The sequence below is a fragment of the Malus sylvestris genome, chromosome 2 (assembly GCF_916048215.2).
Source record: "Malus sylvestris chromosome 2, drMalSylv7.2, whole genome shotgun sequence".
Classification (NCBI taxonomy): Eukaryota; Viridiplantae; Streptophyta; class Magnoliopsida; order Rosales; family Rosaceae; genus Malus; species Malus sylvestris.
In genome coordinates, this window is record NC_062261.1 from 22,788,933 (window position 1) to 22,794,932 (window position 6,000).

The window sequence follows — 6,000 nt, forward strand, 5'->3', positions numbered from 1 at the left end:
CACTCTCCCTGAGAGAAGACACATGACGTACTGATCTTAACGGACTGTCAATGCCCAATTGGCAATCCTATGATCAGGAACGTTTAGAATTTGTCTACGAAAGAATGGTCTCATGAATCTAACTTCTTTATATTGCATTCTCCCAATCACATATTCCTTGGACTTATCGTTTAAGCATATAACATTTATATGAGACGGCTCAAACAATAATCTTTGCCCTTGACATTAAACTAGATTAGTTTAACATGTGAAATGTCTGTAAAGTATCATCATATGATTGGTTTTAGGGCATATTTCCAACAATCTCCCACTTGCACTAGAACCAATCAGCTTGGTCATCAATGATGATACCTCTTATGTAGTCATTTCATAAATGGCTGAATAGTAGGCTTAGCCAATGGATATCTATATGTTATCCATAGAAGCAACCTTGAGAATAACGACGTCACCATTATACATGATTCTCAATCATGTGGTTCAGTCTCTCATTTGAGTTCGGACCTTGATGAGACCTTGATTCCCTGGCTTGAGCTATCGCCCCATTAGTGTCATAGTGTCAGTACACTAGATACACTTTCTGGTTGGAACCGAATAGAGAGTTCATAAATGAACTTTCCCATCCAAACAACATTGTTGTAAGCTTCTATATGGCAATATATTTTGCATTCATAATGGAACACACTAAAGTCATTACTTTTAATGTTTCCATCCAAATATCTCTTTAGTCATAATAAAGAGATATCTGATTATCTCTTCATTCATAATGAAGAAACATCCAGTGATGGATTAGATTCATAATGTAATACATTTACGCTTCCTTTACATTACTCTAATTCTTCCTCATTCTTTGAGGAATCTATCCTTTAGTATTTCTTAAATACTTAAGGACTCACTTGACAGTTGCCATGGTTCTGATCTTGGGCTTGCACTGATATCGTCTTGTACCATTCTAGGTACAACTCATATCAATGTTTTTCATACAATATGAAATACATAAATCCCCTTTATGCGTATGCATAAAGGATTCTATTTACGCATTATTTCTTTGGGAGTCAAAGAGTACGTTCTCTTTGAGAAGAGCAACTTCTTAGTCTCACTAGAGATGTCCTTCTAATTGAAGTTTATCATCATATGAGAAACTTCCTAGCATCTATTGTCTATTATTAGGGATTGATATAATCCAATTATATCATGAAATATATCATTATAGATTTCCATCCCATGTATATAGACTATATCTCCCATATACATTCTATCTTCATATAATGTTTTAAAGTCATAACTTTAACGAAGAAGTATTCTTTTCATTTCCAAAATATATATTTAAATTTTAGGAACATGATTAACTCCCACTAATCTTTTGTAAACCTAGTAAACAAAAGATTCTTTTACATCTTTATGAGAAATCAAACGATTTGATCATTTTCTCATAAAATGCTCATAGCTCCCACTAGCTTGCTTAGATTCATGATGGATGGATCTCTACAACTTACATATCTTGTGATTCATAGTTTTAGACATATATTATTAAGACTATCTTAATAATGGTTTCGGAAACCCATATTATGTCCAAACATTGAATCACCATTTAGTTGTAGCTAGCTATCTTCGAATTAATTGAAACCAAGACTACGTCAAAAATGGTTTCTTCAAAGTCAACCATCCTTTTGATTGTAGTTACCTTAAGCTACCAATTAGCTTATGAAGGTTTCATTATTTCGGGTCAAGTGGTACTTTACCATTTCCTTGAGTATATATCATATATACACTCAATGTAGTCATAAGGATTTTCATTCTTATTTCTTTCGAATTAAGAGGTGCAACTCTATGACATAGTCATAAAGTTCAAACCATTCAACTGAGACGGTTTATAAATCCTTCTCGACTACCTTGGAGCTTTTGGTATAGGAACTAGGTTGTTTATATTTGTTGATTACTTTCTTGTCTCTCAAAGAACCCATTCTTTGAGTTCTATCTCTCGTTCATTTGCTTTTAGGCAAATCACATTGTAGGATTACAATGAACTACCCAACAAAACAACATTTGTTAATTGGTTTATAGAGGCGATATCCAAAAGTTAATTTAAGGATATCCCACAAGATTGTTATCAAACAAATATTGCTTATTAGCTCACAACCCCAAATCTTAACATGCTTGAGATTTGTCTTTCTTTCCAAATACATCTTATGGAGTCATGAATTGGAAGATCTTCTAATTGACAATCATATTGTCTTAGAAGTATATATCCTATATATATGGGTAATTGATAACATCCAACGAACTAAATCTTATTCAAGTTCGTTCTTCTCCTAATGGAGAAATCCATTATCTTTTGATGCTTCTTTCCTTGATATTTTTCAAGGAAACTGTTCTAAAGTATTATCTTTCCTTGGATCAAATCTAAGGAGGCAAATACTTTAGACGTCTTACTCATCAACTTACATTTCTTGAATTCTTTGAAACATTTTGCAAAGTATTCGGACTTGTGTTTATTCAAAATAAACTATAGTCCAACCGAGAGTGATCTTCAGTGAATGTCATACAACATGAGTAGTATTATGTTGTGGACAAGTGCCACTAACATCTAAGTGAATTAACCTCAACAACTTTGTGATTCTTTATTCTTTCCAAAAGAATAAAGATTCAAACATTTCGCCTCTATACAATTTTAACAAGAAGGTATTGGATCCAGATCTAACGATCCAAAGCATCCATCTATGACCAACTCGTAATTTATGTTTTAGAGGTATCACAACTCAGTTGGGATTAGTCACTACCTTGCAACCTTTTGGGTTTTAAGCATCATTATATTCTAAACAGTTAACACTACCATATCATCTCTACTATAGAGACAATCAATTAGATTACTATAACCCAATCATTGATTAATAAAGAACAATGTTTTGTCAAACAAAACATTCATCCATCTCTACTATAGTGACGGAATTAAGTTCCTTAAAATTGGAATGTAAAGACAATCTTTGGTTTTTCCAATTTCTTTGGTAGTTCATATGAGGAAGTAAGTACTATCTGCCTTCGTAGAGATCTATATTTTATTCACATTCCGAATGTGAAGCACCTTTTCTTCTCTCATATATCTTCTACTTCTTATTAGTCACACTTTTACAACGATTGTAAAACATAGTTGCTAATACGGAATCAAGCATTCAAGTAGAAGAACCAATTGTTTTGAACTATTCAAGAACAATTTACAACACCTTCGAAAGGTGTGTTCTTGACACTTGCAAGACATTTCTTGCAAATACCCCTTCCAATGTCCATCCTTTCATAAAGAAAGTTTGTTCCCTTTGGAGTTAATTTTATCTTCTTCATTTGACTTCTCCTTTGACTACAATAGTCATGGTCCCTAAACTCCCACTATCTCTCTTGAAACTTATTTCCATTGTGTTATACACATCAAACATTTTGGAGAGCATGTGTTTATTGTTCACTACATAGTTTCCAATAAACTTAGTGAACCATTAGGATAGGGACATAAAGGTGAAGTCCTAGCCTATTTTTCCATCTCTAGAAGTGGTTTAACACTTCAACACTCAATGATTCAAAATCATCATAAGTCCATGTTGATGGACTATTTTTGTCAACCAACCATTATGTTCTAAACATAATTACAAACTTTCAAGAGTTGTTCAAGGCAACTCTCATTTCTTCATACAACAATTTGTAAGTGAAGAATCATGGCACTTTAAGTGTCCATGCCTTTGTGCTTTCTTCTAAAGTTCCTTGTTCATGTAACAAAGAAACAAGCACTAATGTTTGCATTGATTAAGGGTTGTTCAAAGCAACTCTTATTTCTTCATACAACAAATTGTAATTGAAGAATTATGACATTAAAAGTGTTGTCCTCTTTATGATAGACTTTATCTAACATGTTCTTCCAATGATACATTATCAATAGGAAGATTGTGAGGATGAGACTACTTAGGTACTTCTACAATCCATTTAAGACAATCTTTGTGATTGTTGTACCAAGTCCGGAAACTAAAGCATTTGGCTTTTCTTTGTCAAGTTTTGGATAACGTTTGCAAATATAATGGTAAGTAAATACATAACGAATATAAATTGATTGATTTTAAGCCATTTGATTCGGGTCTTTAAATCAAATAGCACCACCCACTATTTTTGGCAAATTCCATATCCCTCATTGGAATTCGAGAGTTTTGGAGGAAACTCTTAGTAGGGTATGGGAGACTCACTACTACCAAGCCCACCTCACAATGATATGATGTTGGCTAGCATTAATAATAATGAGAGAGTACGCTTACTCATTCACAACAACCTCTTGTGATTACCCATCTTTTTGGCCTCTAGAAAACAATGCCTCACGATGATACGATGTTGGCACCATTTCTCTTAGTTAAGTTCTTTCCCACCATGCCGGTTTAGATAGGGGTTCAAGTATGACCTCACGATGATACGATGTTGGCCACATTCGTTGCCTACCTTAACCTCATCAAATGTTTTAAATAAACTCCTCCTGAGTATAAGCATGCACTTTTCACTCCCCCATGATAGGGTGAAGGCGGTGTACAAGTCATAAACGATTGGAGCCTACCACGGTGGAAGGCCACGAAAGAGTGTTCAAAGCACTCTCATGCTTGTCAACTTAATAATGGTTTGGTTGAGGGTTTTAGGTCTCATCATATATAAACATACATTTTAATCTTATTAAAACAATTTTGGTCCTATTACAACTATTGGTCCATTTGATTGTTTTAGTTGTATATAATACTCCCACTATGCTTATAAAACGGTTTTTAAAGCAAGAGTATATGATACTACTAACATAAGGTTTGCATTCATTGATGGACTATATAGTTGCCTTAGGGCCTTAGGATGACTATGAACCTTTTAATTAGATCCAACACGAGCCTTGTGTTGAATCTCGGTCTAGGGATGATGATTGATTTTAGTTACGCGTTTAATCATATTAAGGCGTGTTGTTCCTAGGGGCGTTGGACCCTCTACTCCATTTTCATGCATATCAAATAAAACAAGAAAAGGAGTACTTCAAAGTAAAGAAGAGCTTATGCACTTTACAATATTTGAATAAAACAAATTACCTTAAAGTAAAGAAGAGCTTATGCTCTTTTACAACATTTGATCAAATCAAATTACAACCAAAATCTAATCTACACATTCCCATGGTTCAAACAAATTTGAAACAGCCTTTCACATAGCTCAATTATCGTAGGCTTAGGTTCATAATCACCCTTTAATTAATTAACGCTTTAACTAATTAAATTGAATGCAACATTTTCATTTGGTTTTTGTATCCATAAGATTGATTTAAATGGAGCTAAATGAAATGAAAATCCAATTCTCATTTAAAGAGACAAAACAATTTTGTTCTCTACCTAATTTGGGCCAATATGCAATAACCACAACTTATTTGGGCCATAAAGCAATTAACCTCAACTTTTGGGCTATATTGTAAAACTTTTGGGGTCACTTTGTAAAAACACAAAAGTCCACTACTTCATGTAATTACAACTAGAACCCAAACTTTTAATAATGCAAAAGCTTCATTAAAGGAGCAAAACAATTTGTCCTTTAGCGTTTTTGGACCTAAACGTAAAAACGTAAACTTTTGGGCCAAAGTGCAAATACACAAAAGTATCAAAACTTTATGTAATTGCATAAAAGCCCTAAAAGTACTCCCACTTGAGGGAGGGCCGGTTTTGGAGAAGGAAAATGAGTGATGTGTGTGTTGATTTGTGAGTTTTGACATAAAGCATGCAAGTGGTGCAAGTGGTGTGTGTGAAAGGGAATTAATCCTTTCACACCCACCATTATTTCTACCACCATTTAAACAAATATCTAACACATTAAATCATTTGAAAAAACATAAAACATAAACTTTATGAAATAAATCAAAACTTTGAATCAAAACACAAAACTTTTTGTTCTTGGCAAAAATGTCAACAATGAAGAACATTCATGAAAAACCCAAAAATTTCCATGAACATTTTTACTCCA